Below are 24,102 nucleotides of genomic sequence, written 5' to 3'. Positions count from 1 at the left end.
CAGAGAACAGATTTTCAAACAGTCCAATCCATCATTTCCGCAGGTAGTGCAAATACTAGATCAGTACGATTCCAGTGCCCTCTTAGCCGACAAATTTGAGCAGACAGCTATTTCTGAGGTTGAGTCACTTTCCTGCGATCGGCCCATTCGGCGTAGGTAGCTTGCACTCGGGACGCCGAGTAAGCAACGCTCCACGTCGTGCAAGCAACCCGCTAAACAGGAAAACAGAATTAAGTCTTGCTCAGTGTTACGCTTGTGACAAGAAAGGACATGTACGATCTGTACATGCGACAGACCAAACATAAGAATTCGTCCCACTCACAAAAATATACTCACACAGCCCATGTCATTACTGCAGTATACTCGAAGTGTGCAACAGGCATTCGCAATACAAAAAAATGGTTCAAATGGCTCTGAGCACTATGGGACTTAACATCTGTGGTCATAAGTCCCCTAGAACTTAGAACTACTTAAACCTAACTAACCTGAGGACATCACACACATCCATGCCCGAGGCAGGATTCGAACCTGCGACCGTAGCGGTCGCGCGGTTCCGGACTGAGCGCCTAGAGCCGCTAGACCACCGCGGCCGGCATTCGCAATACTAGTGATCATACAGTTTCATCAGTGGTACAGCTAGTCAAGCAAACTTTTTGTTCAATTGCTTATTTGTGGGAAATATGTGAAATTTCAGATGGACACAGGTGCCTCCCTCTCATTGCTAAATCGTCACACATAAGAACTGTTAGGCTCCCCACGCCTGTCTAAAACTAGCATGCAACTGACAGCTTATAATGGACAAGACATTCCTGTTCTCGGAAAATGTACTTTGCCTGCCATATATCTCTCGCACACGTGAATAGCGAGCTTTACGGTGCAACAATGACTGATTGTGAGAACATATTTAGTCTTGATTCATTTGATATGTTTGGACAATGTGTTGTCAGTGTCTACTTAGTAACGGATCACAAGCCATTGCAGTCCTTGTTTCATCCAGCGAAACCGGTTCTTGACCGAACTACCCAAACATTGCAAAGACGGGCTTTGTTGTTGTCTCATTACTAGTACGAGATTGTGTATCGTCCGACAGCTCAACTTGATATTGCGGACGCACTTTCACGTCTTCCGATTGGCCCTGAAACAGACTTTGACACCTCTGCTCCATCTTGTTGTCACATCGATGCTCAGGATTCTTCGTTGCTTCAATATTTTCGGCTGAACTATAGCAAAATTGCACGGGCCACGGATGCTGATTATGATTTGAAACATTTTAACAACATAGATTCGCACATCTTTGCCTCCGGCATAGCGTAAAGTACTCTGTAGTGCGCCGATACTTTGCACGTCGGCATAGCCTCGCTGTACAGAAATGTGTGATTCTCGCTCAAAATGACAGTGTACAGTCACGTGTGTTGATCCCTAAACCTATGCAAAAATAAGTGTTGCAGTTACTTCGCCAAGGACACTGGTGGATTGTTCGTACGAAACAGTCAGCGCGTCGACACTGTACTTGTTAGGCTATGGACACCCAAATAGAACAGATGCGCTACGGTCGCAGGTTCGAATCCTGCCTCGGGCATGGATGTGTGTGATGTCCTTGGGTTAGTTAGGTTTAATTACTTCTAAGTTCTAGGCGACTGATGACCTCAGAAGTTAAGTCGCATAGTGCTCAGGGCCATTTAGAACAGATGACGTCATGCGAAAAATCCGTCCGCTCCGCCACAAAAATTCTCTGCTTGGCCTAAGTCGCCATCACCGTGGCTACGTGTGCACACACACTTCGCAGGCCACTTTGGAACACTCGTTGGTTGATTGTGGTTGACCCATATAGCAAGTTTCCTTTTGCTCTGATAACGATTTCGACTTCGTCACATAGCATAATTCAGGTGTTGTCCTCTATTTTTTGCTTCGAAGGTTTACCTGAAGTCATTGTGTCACACAACGACCCTCAGTTCATGTCAAATGAATTTAAAACATTCTGTTGACGCAATGGCATACAGAATCTGACTAGTGCACCGTTCCATCCACAGTGAAACGGCGAAGCGGGACGTTATCTCACAACCTTCGAGCATCAGATGGCCAAACTTCGCTCGGCACACGCCAGGGATCAAGTATTACAACTGTTTCTCGGCTCCTGTCGTTCACATTCACGAGATGGACCATCGCCGGCAGTATTGCTTCACGGCCGCCGCCATCGGACACTGATCCACCTACTCCACCCTCCTCAGCATCCGGTGCCAAATGAAGGCCGCAAGTATTGCTACGCCACGCGTGATATTATCTTTTACAGGTTGTTTAGCGGCAGCAGACGGCGGGCGCGAGGCGAGTTCCTCTTGTCCTACCGATGGAGCTGTACCCGCCCACACAGCAGCAGCCGTCGCCTTCCACTTCTAGAACATGGGCTCCAGAGATTGATGCGTATGCTCTGGCCGTTTTCCGGGGGATCTTTTCGCCAGAGCAAAGGCTCGATTTCGGGGTACGACGAGAAGCTTGGCGTCCCCTGTAGCCACAGCTTCCGGTCCAGCTCAGCGTCCCCCCACCTGCCGCACCCGCCGTTGTCGCGCTCCCTGAACGACGACGGTCCGTCGCTTTGCTGGGGGAGGGGGGGGGGGGGGGGGGAATGTTCTGATGTATCATCAAGCGCCGGCACATCGGCATGGAACATAACGGCAGGGAAGGCTGAGAGACGACGTCAGATAATAGTACGCTGACTATGGCCGCACCGTGACGGGAGCAGTCTCTACTCGAAGAGAATATAAGCGCCGCTCCAGCCAAGCCTCGGCTCAAGACCTAGGCGATCATCATAGGCCGCACCACCCGCTCCTTCCGTCTCCATGATTTCTACCTTACCATTTATGGCCGTCCTATCCACCTCACTCCTACCCACAAATACCTTGACCTCACCCTCGATCGCCACCTCACCTGGACTCCCCATCTCCTTACCATCCAGCACAAACCCCACAACAGACTCCGCCTCCTGAAACTCCTGTCCAGCCGGACATGGGGTCTGCATCCTTCCACCATGCTTCACACCTACAAATCGTTGATCTGCCCCATCGTCTGTTATGCCAGCATGGCTTGGATTTCCGCCCATCCTAGATTCTATAAATCCCTCCAAATCCTCGATCGCCATGCTCTCTGCCTCGCCTTCCGCATCCGCCTTCCGTCCCCCACGCGCATCCTCTATGACCTCATCCCCTTCCCCCAACTTCTCCTTTTCCATGAACACATCCCATATTATACAGGGTGAGTCACCTAACGTTACCGCTGGATATATTTCGTAAACCACATCAAATACTGACGAAACGATTCCACAGACCTAACGTGAGGAGAGGGGCTAGTGTAATTGTTTAATACAAACCATACAAAAATGCACGGAAGTATGTTTTTTAACACAAACCTACGTTTTTTTTAAATGGAACCCAGTTGGTTTTGTTAGCAAGTCTGAACATATAAACAAATACGTTGTCTTTGAGAGACCCTCCCTGCGTCTCTGTCATCGATTTAATTTCCAGTTGACCAGGAATAAGCAGCAACAGAATGAAGTGAGTCTATAATTATTGTTCAGCGAAGACTGTTCAGCACCATTCTTACTCATGGTACCAATTCAGGTGACATGATATCTCCAGATGCATGTATGTCGAGGAGGTTAGCACTTCTTATGAGTTTATAGTAAATATGAGAGTGTTGCGGTGATACAACAGTCTGTTAAGAAGAAATGTGTGGTTTATGCATGGTTGGGCTCCAGACGGATGGAGTTTGAAACATTATACACAAATTCTCGAGTATTATTCTAGTGTCTGTAGTACATACTGAAAAGGTTACAGGCTTCTGCATTTAAAGGTGCTATAACGTTAAAACAGTGTAGTTTTCAGATATATTACTCTTGTGGAAATATATTTGCAACACCTCACACACATCCACCACGCATGATTTGCACCTCATTCACTATGGCGAGAAACTTCAACATGACAAAGCTACTACCTTCTACAGCAAAGAAATGCACTATGTAGCTTTCCAGAGGTGTATAGCGCCCCCCTACTATGCTCACATCAGGCCAATAAAATGATCGTCATCAATAGAAAAGGCATGAAACAGCTACATTTTATGAGGAAATAGAGAAATGCGTACTTTCTGTGGTTGACATGTGGAATTATACACCACACTGCACTAACTGTGAACAGAACACCGTCTCTTATACACACAACAATTGTATACGCAGGATTTGCAGTACCTCAGTGACATAGCAAACCAGTTTGAAACAAAATGGTTCAAATGGCTCTGAGCACTATTCGACTTAACTTCTGAGGTCATCAGTCGCCTAGAACTTAGAACTAATTAAACCTAACTAACCTAAGGACATCACACACATCCATGCCCGAGGCAGGATTAGAACCTGCGACCGGAGCGGTCGCTCGGTTCCAGACTGCAGCGCCTAGAACCGCACGGCCAGGTTTGAAACATTTGATGTAAATAACTTGTGCTAACATATCGGAAGTATTGCTCTAGTGTTTGGTGTCCATACCAAGAAGGCATCAGAAATGATCGTAGTATATAAACACGTTCCAAGGGCTACGCAGTTCTGCACTTAAAAATACTATAATGCTTGAGCTGCGTTGTTTCCATCTACTATACTGTCCGACTATTGTGCTGCTCTATCCTGTATGTAAGAATGTTACTCATAAAGGACTGTCTCTCTCCATCCAATGGATATCTAGCACACGAAACAGCATGATTTTGGTGGTCATGCAACATCATCGTGGGTCTTTACAAAAAGAACGGATGTGTCAGAGGCGCAGCGTGTCGCCTTGGATGAATATTGTTACAGGAGAATCTACACAATCTTATTACAAATATTATTAATGAAATTAAATCAAAGACGTTATGCTGTTTCGCAGGATGAATTTAATTGTGCTTACACCTGCTGTAGGACCATTTTGAGAAGAGTAGGTCGCTATTTGCAGATCTGTAGTGCTGTGAAAATAACATACTAGTTGTTGAAATTGAGACTTTGTGGTTGGTAATATCTGTGCCGAGTCTCTGTGTATGTGTGTAGAGCTGTCAGAGGTGGATGGATGCGGTTCGGGCACATAACTTGCTAGTTGTTCATCTTTAAATGACACTGCTGGGGAAACGAACTCTGTAGGAAGATAATAGGTAGGGAAAGAGTGAGAGAGAGAGAGAGAGAAGGGAAACTTTCAGGGCACAAGATGCTACCTGCAGTCAACCCAGTGTCAACTAACGAATAATTTATTACTGGAGTGATAAAAACAAATACCTGAAAGCTACATTTGTAGATGTCCTGATGGGGTCGTGGGTATATGTCACAGTGGTAAGATAAAAAACAGAACTAATGAACTGCATCTCTCAACCGATAAGAGCATAAACTTATGGAAAAAAATCTGAGCAATGACAGAAATCATCTACATACACATGTCGACTCCCTGCTGCAGATCCCTACACGATGGAGTGGTTGGCAAACGAACACGAAGAACTGTTTCCAGGCCTTTAGTTTCCGTCGAGTGCAGCACTACATTAGTCTGCAGACAAGCTCTCTGATGAGTCAGAGCAGCAAACGGAATTATTTCAAGGCATCAAGTTTTCAATACACCCATCATCTCCACCACTCGTTGACCTTCACATAGGTTCGAAGCGATGGTTGCTATACTTTTCATGATCGTCCTGTCCAAAGTGCATGCATGTGGATCATCAGGAAGAGGTGAAGTATTAGGACTTTTTAATAGGCTGGTGAATATGACACGCAAATATTCTCGTAGAAAATCACACAGCACAGGGGTGTGTCAGCAATAAGACCATATACATACTGAAAACTGCCGAAAAATATGAAAAATTACATAAAATGGGTAAAATTCGATTCTAGCCTGGTATAATGACGAAAAATTGACATGAAATACGTAAAATCGAGACAACCTAGCAAAATTACAGAAATTCGTCGAAAATACATAAAATTAGATAAAAAAACACGAAATAAGTACTGATCGAAATCAGTAAAATTGCGCGTTCTAAAGGACAGCGAACTGATGCTATATATAAAGACACCGCAACAGTGGAAGAGGAGGCATTCTAGTGACATGGTATCAAGGCGAAACAGTCATACACTCCTGGAAATGGAAAAAAGAACACATTGACACCGGTGTGTCAGACCCACCATACTTGCTCCGGACACTGCGAGAGGGCTGTACAAGCAATGATCACACGCACGGCACAGCGGACACACCAGGAACCGCGGTGTTGGCCGTCGAATGGCGCTAGCTGCGCAGCATTTGTGCACCGCCGCCGTCAGTGTCAGCCAGTTTGCCGTGGCATACGGAGCTCCATCGCAGTCTTTAACACTGGTAGCATGCCGCGACACCGTGGACGTGAACCGTATGTGCAGTTGACGGACTTTGAGCGAGGGCGTATAGTGGGCATGCGGGAGGCCGGGTGGACGTACCGCCGAATTGCTCAACACGTGGGGCGTGAGGTCTCCACAGTACATCGATGTTGTCGCCAGTGGTCGGCGGAAGGTGCACGTGCCCGTCGACCTGGGACCGGACCGCAGCGACGCACGGATGCACGCCAAGACCGCAGGATCCTACGCAGTGCCGTAGGGGACCGCACCGCCACTTCCCAGCAAATTAGGGACACTGTTGCTCCTGGGATATCGGCGAGGACCATTCGCAACCGTCTCCATGAAGCTGGGCTACGGTCCCGCACACCGTTAGGCCGTCTTCCGCTCACGCCCCAACATCGTGCAGCCCGCCTCCAGTGGTGTCGCGACAGGCGTGAATGGAGGGACGAATGGAGACGTGTCGTCTTCAGCGATGAGAGTCGCTTCTGCCTTGGTGCCAATGATGGTCGTATGCGTGTTTTGCGCCGTGCAGGTGAGCGCCACAATCAGGACTGCATACGACCGAGGCACACAGGGCCAACACCCGGCATCATGGTGTGGGGAGCGATCTCCTACACTGGCCGTACACCACTGGTGATCGTCGAGGGGACACTGAATAGTGCACGGTACATCCAAACCGTCATCGAACCCATCGTTCTACCATTCCTAGACAGGCAAGGGAACTTGCTGTTCCAACAGGACAATGCACGTCCGCATGTATCCCGTGCCACCCAACGTGCTCTAGAAGGTGTAAGTCAACTACCCTGGCCAGCAAGATCTCCGGATCTGTCCCCCATTGAGCATGTTTGGGACTGGATGAAGCGTCGTCTCACGCGGTCTGCACGTCCAGCACGAACGCTGGTCCAACTGAGGCGCCAGGTGGAAATGGCATGGCAAGCCGTTCCACAGGACTACATCCAGCATCTCTACGATCGTCTCCATGGGAGAATAGCAGCCTGCATTGCTGCGAAAGGTGGATATACACTGTACTAGTGCCGACATTGTGCATGCTCTGTTGCCTGTGTCTATGTGCCTGTGGTTCTGTCAGTGTGATCATGTGATGTATCTGACCCCAGGAATGTGTCAATAAAGTTTTCCCTTCCTGGGACAATGAATTCACGGTGTTCTTATTTCAATTTCCAGGAGTGTATTATCCTGCACATATGCAGTACAACCTAAAAAAAGGGAGGTTATCATGGGCGGTGGTAAACTGCAATAAGACTCTTACATCTTCTGTGGCTACTGATGGTGGTATTCATTTCCGCTTAAGATGTCACTGTTTCTTTGTATGCATTTTCAGTTGCCACCGATCATTTCATAGAACTGCTGTGAACACATCTCAATTTCTGAACCATAGTCTGGCTTGAACTTTGTAGACAGCAGGGGACATACACCTCCAGAAACCTATGTAACGTTTGTGTTACAAAGAATTGATGTTTTATTTGAGATGCAATGTAGATGTTTTATCGCCTTACAGTTTGTCACCATAGTCCATGGAAGAAAAACTTGTAGGAAGAATGTATGTCTTGCACCGGAAATATATTTCTTACTTTGAAATATTAATAGCGTTACATTCCACAAGGCTAATAAATAGAAAACCGCACAATTCTAGCATTATAGCGTGATTAAGTGCAGAATTGTGTCGCCCTTGGAATGTGTTTATGTTTTAAGATCATTTCCGATATCTTCCTTGTATGGACACCAAATACTATAACAATGCTTCATAACTGTTGGAAAAAAATGATTTATGTACAATGTTTCAAACTTGTTATCTAAGTCAAGAGGTTTCTGAGGTATTGCAAACACCACGTATTGATGTATACATTTGATTGACAGTTGCTGACTGTGGAAGAGATTGTGTAATGTTCATGGAGTTAGTGTAGTGTAGTGTGTAATTTCAAATGACAAGCGCTGCTGCTAAGTGCTTCTCTATTTCCTCATAAGATGTAGCTGTTCCATGCATTTGACCACAAGCATTTAAGGGACTGATGAGAGCTAGCATAATTTCCGAATAGTAATCTGGTGTGAAGTGTGGGCACTAAATACCTCTGGAAAGCCATATAGGGCATGTATTAGAAAAAAATCTATATTATTTATTTGGTGACGAAGTTAGTAGTTTCGTGATTTTAAAGTTCCTCGTCATAGTGAGTGAGGGACGAAACATACATGGTAGATGTATGTGATGTGTTGTAAACATTTTTCCACATGAGTGATATATCGGAAAACTGCACTGCTTCAACATTATAGTATGTTTAAGTGCAGAATCCTGTAGCCTTAGAAATGTGTGCTTATGTTCTAAGATTATTTCTCTTTTTCCAGTACCTTCTTGATACCGACGCTAGACACTAAACAGTACTCGGGAATTTACATGAAGTGTTCAAACTCCATCCGCCTGGAGCCCCACCATCCATAAATCACTTGTGTGCTATTTCACCACAACACTCTAATACCTGCTATACACCGATAAGGGTATAACCTCCTCAACATACACTCATCTGGAGAGATCTTGTGCAGTTGGACTGGTACTATGAGGAAGATTGGTGCAGAACAGTCTTTGCTGAACAGCAGTTATGGTCTCAAGTCGCGCTGTTCCTTTACAAGACGTGGAATGTTGCGGGCATAGTACCCTCCTACTTCTGATCATTTCCAAATCAAATCGATAACAGTGTTGCGAGGAGTGTTGTTCAAAGATAATGTGGGAGAGATTTATCAATCTGCAATTTTACCCTATCAATATAAAAATACTTCGTCACTCTCATCCACATAGGGAAAAGATGGTCAATCGTAATAGTACATTCGGCACTATGATCCAAGTGCTACAAAATATGTAGATAATCTAAATGCAACAGTACAGGACGCTGTCTGGTGTACTTTAGTGTATACGTGCGCAAATTAAACATGTGTGGTTGTACTGCATAGCCATCTATCTTCATTTGCAATCTACTATGTGGTCTTCGGAATGTAGTGGAGGGGTAGTTTAGCGATGATACAGAAATTGTTAAGCATGCTGCCATGTCACTAGCTGGCACTGGAATTCCGCAAAATGTGCTGAAATTGCAATAATTAGTCGCACTGTCAATTGTGTTGTTTATTACAGTATATCATCCCATATTGACACTGTCTTGTCCATCCCATCTGTTCGCTAGGACGCTGTTGATTACTTCATACTGACTGACAGACACCACTTGTTTGAGATGGAGAGAGTCTTGATAGCAGCTCCAGGGATGCCCAGCACCAAAATATTCACATGGCTAAAATATGAGGAATCAGTGCTCCTGCTCTCTTCGAAACGAAACACTTAGACATCTGCTACCATGTCACTGTAGAAGATGAGATTAAATGTAGCGGTCAACACCTTTGTACATCCGTTTGGAAATGTCCCACAATGCCGCAGCGCTTCCAGTTTCCGTATGTTCCGATGTCTTCCACATTTTGTCAATAAGAAACATCATCTCTGTCGTTAATTTCTACCACCCTGTGTGTTGTGCTAGCAGCATAGCTTACAACATGAGAAGTCCAGTTCTCTGTGAGAGCCAGTGGATTGAAACATGTTAATGTTAGTTTAGCACCTGACACAGACCTTGAAGTCATGTTAGAAAAATAAAATGTATGGCAGTATACAAAGCTGTAGTCACACACTGTTGGGATGTGTTACAGCAGTAAAACAATGTATCAAACTGCTTATGAAAGAACAATACAGCAATCCTTTCTTGTTATTGATATATCATGGGATATGGTCTTCCTCCAGTACAGGCATCAATATTTTACACAGGCCTCCATAAGCGACTTCAATCACTGGCCACTTGTTCCAATACACCAATATGTGTATATGTAACATTGTCGACATCAACACGCACGATGATATTTGTTTCCTGATAGATCGGAAGAGAGTGACATGGTAAAATATTATTGAGTTCTCTACTCGGTTATGTTAGTGAATCTTTTGTATTTCGTAGTTTTACTCTGTTGGATGTTATAAAAGTAACAAGGTGTGAGGAAAGAGAGAGGGGGGGGGAGAGAGAGAGAAAGAGAGACTGTCTGCTAATAAAGACTCGGACACCATTACGCTGTCGTATTTCTAGTGTCGTAATCGTAGGAATATGATATGGGGGGTTATGCCATGTATAGGGTCATATTTATAGAAATATTTCGGTATCGGTTAATTGCAGGTGTCATGCTTCTGTATTGCTTTGTGTAGTCCATGTGTAGTGTGTATGGCTGTGATGGAAGAGTGCTGCCAGAACGTGTTGGGATTCCGAGATAATTAGCTGGTGGAGGACATCTCTTCCCCATCGATATCACGTCGATTCAAATGCTGTATATCGAAGACTGGAGAATATGACAGGTAGGCAATACTCAAATGAAAGGCGACTTGAGAGGTGAGCTCATACCGTTTCTTCTAAGTATTGTGAACAAACATATTGCATCCTGTAACATAGTGCGAAGTGACTGCAATGAGAAAATACAAGGCTAATACTGTTGCGGCATAAAGTCAAGCTCCAGAACGCCAATCAGAAACGTTAGAGCAGAGAGCGCTGTGAAGAAGACGTCAGCCAATTGCACGCTGACCGACCCCTCTCCAGGATGACAATGCGACGGTAGTGCCCTCTACACGAAGATAATATAAGCGCCGCGCCGACTAGTCGCAGCCCAGTTCTACACAAGCATCAAGACCAGCGACCTTGACATTCACTGCATTACTGCACTTGTACTGGAATCGTTATACTGAGGGACATTGATTACACTGCTTGTCATCCTATCTTGTGACACATCTATATATTTTTCAAAGTTAAGTATTGTCATTTAACTGGTTGTAATAAAAACTCAATAACATGATTTTCTTGAATTATTGTCTAGCGACGCAAGAAGCAGGTTTCGTAGACACCCCACCTCTGACAACTGGGCTGGATACAACAAATACAAAGTCTTTTTACAGACAGACAACCCGCAGCAGAGGTTCCATCTGTTGTTTTCTCGATAAATATAAGACATCATTCATTTGCGAATTTTGTGTGCCTATAAATGAATGAACTGATATCACATAGGTAGACTAAACCTACATCTATACGTTTACTTCCCCAGCCATCGTGCGGTGTGTGGCCGAGGGTACCCAATACCATTACCAGTCATCCCCTTTCCTATTTGACTCATAAATAGAGCGAGGGAGAAAGACTACCTCATGGCTCCCTATGAGCACTGTTTTCTCGTATCTGACTTCTTGGTCCTTATGCGAAATGTACGTTGGCAGCAGTAAAATCCTTCTGCAGTCAGCTTCAAATGTCTATTCTCAATAGATTTCGTTCAAAACAGCGTCGTCTTCCCTCCAGGGATCCCCGTTTGAGTTCTCGAGTCATCTGCCCATCACATTGGCGGGAACCAATAGGAGAGCTTCTGTAGGGCTGTATTCTGAGGGAAACCTAGGTCTGCAATCTCGTATACGTTTAGGATGAGGCGATCAGTAGACAAATAATTCGTTATTCCGGTATCTTTCAAAATCTTAAAAGGTTTCGGTCTGCAGGAGGGAAGGGGAAGCATATTGTTCAACACCGTCTTACGAGTCTGGAATCATTAACAGCTCTTCTGTATAGAGAGCAGTGGGTTGTCAGCCAGGCGTGGAACAGCCCTGATGTGTGTATGGAGGTTACCGACCCGGTGACACATAGTACTGTCCCTATAGAACGACAGGTCTCACATGATTAGTTAAGGAACAGTATACCACCACGACTAGGCAATGGGCGTAGGATGTCTTCAGCAATTTGACCAATAGTTACCAACTATTTTGGTATTATGGGAAGTGACTACCTAGCTTGTGCGAAGCAAACAGTGACGTCACGGATTCGTCTGTAACAGTTACCTGAACAGCGTGTTACGACTGCATGATCAAAATTAGTCACGATACAAAGGGACTCTCATGATCAATTTAATGAATGAGCATATCAGTTTTATATAAATGACGTAATGAACGGCGGGTGGAAGAGAGGGATATCATTAAAGAGGTGGAGTTGTAATCAGGCGGTTTTTCGAGGCAGCGAATTTCAGTCTCCCACCTATACAGGGACAGATGATCATCGTAAATAAACCAGCTATGTATAAAGTAATATCTACTATGAACGTGATATTTACATCTACTGCCAGCCGGCCGCGATGGCCGAACGGTTCTAGGCGCTTCAGTCCGGATCCGCGCGACTGCTACAGTCGCAGGTTTGAATCCTGCCTCGGGCATGGATGTGTGTGATGTCCTTAGGTTAGTTAGGTTTAAGTAGTTCTAAGTTCTAGGGGACTGATGACCTCAGATGTTAAGTCCCATAGTGCTCAGAGCCATCTGAACCATTTGAACAAACTACTGCCGGCCGCTGTGGCCGAGCGGTTCTAGGCGTTTCAGTCCGGAACCGCGCTGCTGCTACGGTCGTAGGTTCGAATCCAGCCTTGGACATGGATGTGTGTGATGTCCTTAGGTTGCTTTAAGTAGTTCTAAATTTAGGGGACTGACGACCCAAATGTTAAGTCGCATAGTGCTCAGACCAATTTGAACCATTTGAAACAAATACTGCCGGCCGCTATGGTCGAGCGGTTCTAGGCGCTACAGTTCTGAACCGCGCTGCTGCTACGGTCACAGGTTCGAATCCTGCCTCGGACATGGATGTGTGTTACGTCCTTAGGTTAGTTAGGTTTAAGTAGTTCTAAGTTTAGGGGACTGATGACCTCAGATGTTAAGTCCCATAGTGCCATTTGAACCACTTTTACAACTAACCGTAGTCTGTGCTGTTACCTTGAGAGATTTTGTATGTGATGAGATATTTGTTTATTTTAAGTGAGGTCGCAAGTGAGGAGTCATCTTGTGACAGAGTGCTCTTAGTACTCCGTCATGAGCCAATAATGAGTTTAATATTCTTGCCCTGTGATGCGGAACGTGGCAGATATTAAGCTGATAAAAACACTTTTTCCACCTGATGAGAGAATACTTAGAGGAAATATAGCCTAGACCATTGTTTTGTACAGGGTTTTCACCAAAAGTAACAACACTTTAGCAATGTAAAAACGCTTGTAGGGTAAAATTTCTTCTATCTTCCGAAATAACTCGTATAAAAGGGACGAATCTATATTTGGCATGAATATTCGAGGTGTACTGACAAAACAACATCCTCGTTTCGAATTTTTGAAACTGAGGAATCAGGGATGGGATTGCAACTAGTCCAAATTGCACCACATATTTTAACAACACTGAAAATACTCTTGTTAATGTTTCCTTTCCTCCATCTCTCCCTGGTTCAAACCTGCGTCGGCCATCCTGACTTAAGGTTTCCGAGATTTCCCTAAATGGCTTCAGACAAATGCCGGGATGGTTCCTTTGAAAAGGCACGGCCAACTTCCTTCCCCGTCCTTCCCTAATACCGTCGGATAGATGACATCGTTGTTTGGTCCCTCCCCCAAAACCAACCAACCAATCTCTCTCTTCCTCTCTCGCGGAAATACCATAGGTGGACAGCTGCGAATGTTGCTGCAAAGTACAACGTAACTTAAATATAAGGAACAACATTGAACAACAAGTGGTTCCAGTAAATTATGAACGCAGATCAATAGTGTTTCCCGAATCGTTTAATAATTTCTCCTTTAGGTGCCATAAACAATATCGATCTTACCTCGTCATTAATTGAAAACAGAATTTGCTTTAACATTGTCCGTAAAGAGACTCAAACTGATCAAATCGTTCCAGCTTCTTCTACGCATCCAGCCTCTCACAAAAATGCTTTCTTTTTCTCGGCTGTTCTCTTTCCATTCCCCTCTCGAAAGAAAACCTTAATAATGAGATTAATCTTATTAAAACTGTGACGGTCAATAATGGTTACGAAGCTTGGTTGGTAGATGATATATTCAGAAAGAAGATTGGCAAGAAGGGTACTACACTTGATTCTTTCATCAGCGTCCTAGAAGCATCGGAGAAAAAATTCTTCTCAATTCCATTTTTAGGTCCAGTGTCATACCAGATTCAAAGGCTGCTTCGGATCAAATACAAATGTAAGATATTGCCTTTTCTACAAATAACAACTTGAGGAAAAATGTCATCCATAATTTAAAGTCAATTACTAGCCCTCTGCAGAATTCTGGCGTCTACGAGATTTCATGTGACACTTGCGGTGCCAATTGTATTGGTCAAACAACCGTGCCTTTGCAATTCGCTGTAAAGAACATTTTCTAAGGAAAAACGGTTAGTGTACCCCTAATTCTTCTTTTGCAGATCAACTGTTAATCACAGGGCACTCTCTTAAAGGGGATCAGAAGTTGGAAATTTTGTATATTGAAAAAAGAGGGTGTAAACTTGATATTTTGGAGGAACTGGAAATTTTCAAGCATTTACTTTCGAATGATAGACTTTTTCTCAACGAGAAGGTGCAGTTGCGCGGAAGAAGTTATTTCAAGTTGACGAGATCTAACACTTTGATGTACCAACTACTTCTTGCAGATTCAGAGATACCTTTTCTTTCTACTTTTTACGGCTCATATACGTAAATTTAAAAAAAAAAACTTTGTGGTTTTTATAACGTATCTATTATAGCAAGCAGTAATGTCATTCAACGGATTATTTTGTATACGTCTTCTTTCTACATTTATTCTGGAATTTTTGTACTACAGCCAGTCATTCATAAGTTGTATCTTATATCATGCAGTATCCCGCTATTGTACTTACTTCATGTACACCGTTCAGGTATTTGTTTATTTCCCTCTCTGCAGTTACGAGAGATGCTTTCAAAATAGCTTGTTTTACCCACTAGCCACCAACTGCACACAACTGCACACAACTGCAATCTCTGGCGTAATGAATGTCGTACACGCCGCAGTACATCTGGTGTAATGTCGCCGCAGGCTGCCACAATACGTGGTTTCATATCCTCTGGTATTGTAGGCACATCACGGTACACATTCTCCTTTAACGTACCCCACAGAAAGAAGTCCAGAGGTGTAAGATCAGGAGAACGGGCTGGCCAATTTATGCGTCCTCCACGTCCTTTCAAACGCCCGTCGAACGTGTACCTCACCCCTCATGGTAATGTACATGTGCGTCAGTGAAAAAGACCAATAAAAGGTATTAGCATGTGGACGTAATGTGCGGTTCCAGTCTCTTCTGTACCTAAGGTTCATCACCGTTCCCTTTGGATCCCTACGTAATTCGGTGCTCTCCGATACACACGATCGAACAGCGGAGGAATGGTACTCAAGCGTCAACTTTAGGTTACAATATCTCCGAATGTAATTAACATTTTACAATGCAACAAACGGCACTGATTACGTATTTGTTTATATGTTCAGATGTGCTAACAAAACTAACGGGGTTCCATTTAAAAAAACGTAGGTTTGTGTTAAAAAACATACTTACGTGCATTTTTCGTGGTTTGTATTAACCAATTACACTAGCCCCTCTCCTCACGTTCGGTCTGTGGAATCCATTCGTCAGTATTTGATGTGGTTTACGAAATATATCCAGCGGTAATGTTAGGTGACTCACCCTGTATACCACCCATTGTCATTCCTTTCCCTGTTCCAAATTAAGCAGTGTAAAAACGACTGTCTTTAATATGCCGTCTCCTTTACTTATTGCTCCATGGGCAGACTGAGTAATATGGAGGAACACATTACAAGTATGTCTCAGTTCTGTCACAGCTAGTGCGTCCCTCTTGTATTTCTCAGGTCTTACAACTGCATTTTTATATTCTGCACAAGTTCTACATAAACTTTAACTCCCCAGTGTTTCATGTACTGTATCACAACTACAGGTTTCAAATAGTGTATTCGTGTCAATGGTGGCGAAATATTTTTCCATATTCTTTTCGATAAAGAAATGAAATGAAGAGAAAATGCCTTCTCCTGGAAATGTTCGTACGTACTTTTACGATGGTTCTTACATTTTTAAAGAAAAACTACACACGTAAAAACAGCATCCGAACAACTACAAGCATTTACTTTTTGTAGGCCGCCCAAGACATTTGTCAGATTAACACAGTATATCTGCTTTATTAATTTGCTGCACTAACTGCTCCCAAGTGAATACAAAAAGACAGTTTCCAAAAACTAAAACATGTCATTTATTTGTTGGATTGGCATAGCCTCAAACAAAGCCATCAATTTACGTTTCTGAATGACAAATTCTTTTGTAACGATACAACGAAACCGTATGACCACCATCTCTTCCGTAGCAGAAGCGTCTTCAATCTTCAGCGTCTCCGCCTCATCGCGTAAACACACTTTCTCTGACATCAAATCATCAGTAAAACAGAGATCCCGATGTAGGCGATATGCGTCGTCGGGTAAGAACTCGATGACATCTAATTCTTCTAACAGGTCAGCCTCCATGTCCTGTATGTACTGTTCGATTTCCAAATCCTCAGCCATAGCAAGGTCAATATCCGAATCGAAATCTATATCCATATCCACATCCATATCGAAGTCCAGTTCCAGATCCATATCCATACCCACATCGAAATCCAACGGCCACCTTAAAGAAAATGGAGGTAAAATTACTTTGTGTTGAAATATATTATACAAATAATTAAAGTAAAACATTTTCACCTTATGTTATTACTGTGTAGAATTTCGTCAGTGTAAAAGTACTTCAATGATTCACAACAGTTATGTGCATAACGTAGAACTCCTTTCAAAGGACATCATAGTGTTCACAACAAACAGAGTTAAACAAATGTTTCTCAAAACCAAGATTACGTATTTGGAAAACCTACATTAATATACCTTTAACATTGAATGTCCGTGGGCTACAAGTACGAAATGCAACATGTAAGAAAACTGCAGCAACTATAAGTGTATAAATTTGTTATGTAATACCATGCGTCACAAGCGACATTCCGCAGTCTATGCAGTATCTAGCCCTAGCACTCAAGTGACCTCATGTCCTTTGCGGCACAACCGGCGTACATCATCGACTGGATGACACAGCCTTTACGAACGTGCTCGCGATATTGAAAATTACATGATGCTTGATAGTCCTGAATCCATCACGTTTTAATATCGGGTCAGCAAGAACACAGATGTTAAAGGGATATAGCATTTATGAACAGAAAGAAATCCACACGATCGATGTAAATGCTTTGTCTCAATAAGAACACGTGCCTAGTGCTGCTCCAGAAATTTATTTCGTACATTTTACTGCAGACTTCCAAAATAACGCGCCACTGCTTAGCGAATCGCATGCACAACAAAAATTTCCGTCGTCCCTTCGAGTGTTGCCTTCATGCCTCGTGTGTCGTAATTGGCAAATGGAACGGTGCTGGCCAATTACAGATCTGCTGGTTTCAATCGACGGACGTGTCTCATGATACAGGATGTGTTTAAATTTTACGTTGGTTTGTCTTAACCACTTCGCACTTATTTCGGGACAGCTGTGAAAAGGGTATGGGCAGTATTCTTCCATCTCGTATCGTTGTCCAACCACAATAAACACTAATTTTCTAAATACACGCTATCAACAAATTAATTTTCCTTACGTTAATTTCTGTTACGTATAGCACAAATTTCCCATCTGTTACGCCTCCCATACGACAATGCAGGTGTGACATAATTAGACTGGATGACGCAGGTCTGGTGCCTCACTAAACCGAAGCTGACGTTCACTGTCCATCTCGGCGGTGTATCTACCTTGAGGACTTTGTAGCAATGCCCCCCTCCCTACAAGCACTGACCTGCTATAAACTGGTTAAACAGTTACCTAACTGATATATCTTATTACACATCACATAATTTGTTCTTCAAAAAGACTTGTTACTTACATTTCAGTTGAGAACATCAGCCCCCAAAGAAACCTGAAAAAGAAAATGAAAGAATATGCATTTTCATAACTATTGACATAGGGTAAGTTATTTATTGAGTGTAATAATAAGCAACACTAGACTGAGGCCATCAGAGCTACTCCGTTGCGACTCCTGTATCAGTAAACCTCAGCATAATATATTTACAATAGGAGCTGCTAACCAATATCGTCATTTTCAAATACCGAATTAACTAGTTTTATACGCAAGGATGCACTGCGAGGTAGTATGAATTGCCCGTTTGTCAAGATATTCAGTTATTCCAATAAAATGTTCAGGTTTTAGTGGCCACAACTGATGTCAGTACAGTGATATCGCCAGTAGCTTTCAGAATGAGAAGTGTGTGAGGTGGCAGAAGCCAGAAGAGACTTACCGGGCGAGGATCGCGAAAGCAACCTCCTCGAACGCAGTGCAGAGGAGCTCAATCATCTTGACTCGCAGCTCAGCACCAAATGAGTGTTTCCGTGGTTACCCCGGCTGTAGATCCATTGTCGAAACGGAAGACAAGCGAGTTGCACCACCCGCGACTGTTACGTCCAAACTGTGCTCGAGGAACGCACGGTTTAATTTATTTCTTTATTCGACCTTTACGAGACGAAATGCAGCCACAACAAATCATTCTTAGCCGTCTTTGCCATGGATGACACAGTTCACCGCTGAGGCTTGAAAACTGTTTACACATTAACTCTGCATATAGTCTTAAGCGACACGTAAAAGTTACTCGAAACTACAGGGAATTAACCCTCTGTTACTCGCGCGAAAATTCCTGACATGGTCACTCTCGCAGATGACAGGTGTCATCAACAAATCATGCGGTCTATCTGTATACTTTGATCGATCTTTATGACTGATTTTATGGTTTTTTATTAAATCTAAATATAATACATTTAACATTCGTGCACAGTATAATGTATTCTAACGTTTGAAACAGTTCGACCTTTCAAAGAACAATATTTTCAGCTGAATTACTGGCATTACAAAGGTCCCTCTGGTTGCTTACCAAAGTACGGTTCTAAATTCAAAGTGTAAGCTGTTTTTACATCAACCAAAGCAAACTCTTCTAACCCATACTTTGCTGGTTTGATAGGGATATATTGCCCTAATGGAATGGGCATTATCCTCGACATGCCAAAAGCTGTTCGTCAACAGTAAGATATTCACCAGGTGAAAAATATTTTTTGGAATTGTTCGGGAATATTTCAAGTACCTCTCTGATAGGAGCCAACTTGCCAGTCTCTCTGCGAACATCTCTATCACGGATATTATCAAACCTAAGAGATCTCAACAGAAACCTGAATCGGTTTTCACTAATGGATAAATAACATGATTCAAGTCTGTTTCCCTTTGAGTTATCCCACAATTTTGATATTCTCTTTCTAGAACATCTCAAAGATCCACATAGATATAACAAACCAAAGAGAGCTCTGATCTCTATCGCATCTGTTTCTTCAGCATCCCTTTCCCTAGAGAAGTTACCATGAACTTCACTGATGGATACATTAGTGCGTGTTGCAATAATGCTGATTATGTGTTCATCCAAGAAAAAATTCAGATTTTCTATTTCTGTCTTTTTTATACGCGCTTCATTTTTGGTCCACGCAACAGCAAAATAATATTACAAGATCTGCTTCTAACTATGGTAGGATATTTATATTTACTCCGTTTAGTTATTCCATCTTTCCTTAAAATAAATGCATCCTCTTGAGTTACTTCTTCCTGTGAGTCATATTCATGATTCTCTGGCACTTTTTGTTCTGTTCCTGAATCATGACCGCTTTCATGAACACAGTCCTCAGTCTCTGAGTCAGCGCTATCGCTGTGAGCATCTTCATCACTCAGCTCATTGAACCATTCCAACCATACATTAGGATCTCTACTAAACTCTGTCCAAGGTTTTTCTTGATTTTGACATTTCTTCCACAATCTAAAAATAAAGAGAATACTAGGTAACACGGAAGGTAACTGCAGTCATGCAGTCAGTTTCAGTAAATCCAAATTTACGCACATGAGAGATCGATAGAATCTAGGAAAGCAATGAAGTAATACAGGCTTACTTTGTTTCAGAATAACTCGCGCGGATGACAAGTGTCCTCCAGACTATAATAATGTTCCATAAAAAATGTATCTTTCGTAACTGAAAGCCAACAATGATTGGAACTTACTGCTAGAGAGTTAACATAAAGGTACAGAAAACGGCGCGACCTCAATCCTGCCCTGTCAGACAAAATTGAGAGGGAAAGTCATGCGGATGACGAGTGTCATTTGCGTGATCGATGGAGGGTTAATAGATACTTGGGATACATGCATGAAACAGCACATATGTCTTGATGTTCCTTCTTCGGTGGTCTTTTTGTTCTTCATACATCTGGTCTACAGCTGAGTATCCGTTTCTGCCAAAAAATGTTACCAGCATAACACAGTCAACCGTGCGTAAGCTGCCTGAACATTGTCGTAATAATTTGTCGTAAGCAATGTCGTGGATAAGACTCCCAAGCCACAGTAAGAATCGCATTCTTTTCATGGCGCAAAGATCTGACGGGTAACATCAGTGTCACAACCTGATGGAGATTATAGTAGATGTTTCATATTTACTTAATCTTGTCTGACATGTACAGTCTTGCTCAAAAGTATCCGAACGTCCTGAATTGCATTTCGGCTGATTCACATGCAACCCACATAAAACAACTGTCTAGCAGGTCCTCTAATCGCTCCTTGGTACAGTCGTTTCACTATTGAAATGGATCCCAACGAGTCACCACTAGGAAACTCTGCTCTGTATCGCAATCACTCAAGATGTAAAGTGATACCACGATTCTACAAATATCAGGGAACACCTTATCACAGATAAGACTGTCCTTAAGGCTTGTAAGCTCACATGTATAGCAATAAATGAAATACGTGAAATGTTACCACTCTCATTATTGCGTCAGATAGGCAATGCACGTAGTAAGTTCATCGTATTCATGATTTCCTCTTCAAAGTAACATACCGTACTTGTTATTTAACAGAAAATGACAATAAAAATTTACGTTATTCAATAGCAGCTAATTGACAATATGTATGAACTTAAAATGACACGACGAACCGCCTGGTTCTGCATATGGATTCAAACCCAGATCATACAGATTAAGATTTCGTGACTGACGGAAACTAACAGTCATTCCTGACTAGGCATACAGAGAGTGATATACCCCCATTTTAGACAGTATCAGTTAGCAAATATCAACTTTAAATTACATAACGTAAACATTTTTAACGGACGCAAATTCCTACCCTGCATCTATCGTCCCTGTTAACGAACTACGAGAGATGTTAAATACTGCCTCTTCACAAGTAACTTACTTGAAATGCCGTGAGGCAAAGCTTTGTGTTGAACAGGGATTCGAACCCAGAACCTAATCGGATTGTTATCGAAGCACAATGAACTGTGACACATCGGATTTTCTCGGCAGTAGCTAGATGTTTTAACTGAAATGACGAGACGAAACATGAATTTTTTCCTTCCCAGGACACCAACCCGGCACCTATCGCTGTTATATTCTAGAGAAAACGGACGTTAAATATGGGTTTGTTACACCAGCAGCGACATGTGAGCATGTTTGAACTAGAAATAATATGACGAAGAGTTCAGTGCTGACTGGGAATCGAACCCCCACACGTATCGTTATTGACTGCACACAAAGAGACGTCAGCTACCGAATTTATCTCCACCAGCAGCTCGGAATAACATCCTTGAACTTACAGTGATCTCTCAAATAGTTCTGTGTCTCACTGGGAGTCAAAAACGTCAGATATCGTTAGCGCTGACAACGAATGAAAATGCATTAAAAATCAAAATAATTATCCACCAGCAGATTGGTGTTCCCATGCCAGAGCTTGAAAATACGTGATGAAAACTTTAGTGCCAGGCCAGGATTCGAACCCGTTCACGCGCAATCTGTGGAGATGTTGAGGAATCTGCAGTTTTGAACAAACAACAGATAGTAGTCGAGCTGTATTGTCACGAAGGGAACAAATTCCGCGTTAAGGGCAGTCTGAGTTGCACTCCAAGTTCAGAACCAATTTTATCGACATACAGAAGCTCAAATGAAAGATGGAATAAGTGTCCTGTGATCCTAAAGAGCGTTTGTTTCGTCATTAGAAATAAATAACTAGTATAAGAAAGATTTCTGGTGATAGAGTTCCCACATTTCGCCACTCCTGACTTTATTGTATTTCAACCTAACGTCTACTTGGTAGGGAAGGAATATCATGTTTAATGTGAATTTGAGACCACATGGCCATTATACCTTCTTCACCTGGCGTAGCCAGAAGAGAATAGAATCTGCCTCTCCCTCTTAAAAATCAGCGGCAGAAGTTGAATCCAAACCAGACCACCATCATAGGAACCTATCATCAATGCAACAGACCACCAAACACTCGTACTGAGTCTCATTTTTCTATCATAATACCGTTGTGGCACACATGATGAGAATTCTGACACACTCGCTCTCAGTAGTGGGTTGCAGCATGTTCAGTACATTCATTTATTTGGTTGACCGAATCGCCATGAACTAGCTGCCTCGGCTACCCAGTGCATACATTCGACTCTATCTTGTAATCACCGAAGTAAAATCACGTAACTGCCACCTACACAGAACTGCCAACAGTGTAGGATGCAAAATTTAAATAGGAAGTGTTCCTTTATTTGAGCTACTCTCGTGTTTGTTGAAAACGTCGTGCAGTGCAAAAGAAAAGCTGTAACTGTCTGTCTCACAGAAGTCTAGCTCCGGTCATATGCTTTATCTCACAGCACTGTGGACTGCGTAAGTTCTGGTAGAACTGCTGTTGACTTCTGGAGCTGCAATAGCTATATGACAGCTAGTAGCGTAACGGTAAGCGTCGTGCACCGTAGTTAAGACGTCGCGAGTTCTGTTACATTCGGTGCTACATTTTTTAAAACGCAATTCTGCTGTCTGCTGAAGTTATCAATTTAATCGAACCTTGAACATAATTCCCTTCACTTCTTAACCCAAAATAGCCGCATGTGGAGAAAGGGCTAACTACTGTGGCATTTTGTTCTTTTCAGGTTTAATAGACGGCCAGGCAGCAGATGCGTCTCGAAGCTTCTGTATTATGTATGGGGAGAGCGGATCGTGCCATCTGAGAAAAGTATTTTCTACATTAGCAGTCGTCTGGTAGTGGCATTTTATTCTTCTTCAAACCTTGTTTGACAGCTTTAACTCAGAACGAGTTTTCTACATCCATGTAATCAATAAACTGCATGTGCATTGTCAGACTGTTATAGATAACATCAGAGAAGTCGCATATATCGTTGATGATTAATTTCTCTCTCAGGTTCAGTATTGTTTTAACAACACTAAAAGAAACCCTACGAAAATTGTGCACTGTATTATAAGAAATGAAATAAAATTACCCACGATAACCTTACGACGACGCTTGGGTTTGTGTTTAATTGGTATACTGTGTCATACTCAACAGGTATGCAAATGTGGCATTTCATAAAAAAGGTTATGTATTCCTAGAAACCCAACACTTCCTTGTCAGCAGCGAAAGGGGCGTTACCTGTTGTGCAGCATTGTAAGTTTTTCCCGATTGCACTATGAGCTGAAAGTATTTTCTTGCGATTTCCTTATCGATGTTTGATCTGACTGCTTGTAGCTCTTTTACAGAAGCGATAAAAACGTTGCAGTTTGCGAGACTGGAACTGCGAACCATAACAGACGCTTTTCACAGGCCAGCACGTCCACACAGAGCTAGCAAAGTGGTATAGGTTGTGCCGTACTCTTATGAGGCCAATATATGATAGAACTCGTAAACCGCTTTTTTAAAGGACGAGATTAGCTGCGATTTCCACATGCAACGACTTTCCTGGACTGAAACCGTAAATTTTCAATC

This window comes from Schistocerca cancellata, chromosome 6, assembly GCF_023864275.1.
Source record: "Schistocerca cancellata isolate TAMUIC-IGC-003103 chromosome 6, iqSchCanc2.1, whole genome shotgun sequence".
NCBI lineage: Eukaryota > Metazoa > Arthropoda > Insecta > Orthoptera > Acrididae > Schistocerca > Schistocerca cancellata.
This window is presented reverse-complemented; position numbering follows the sequence as displayed.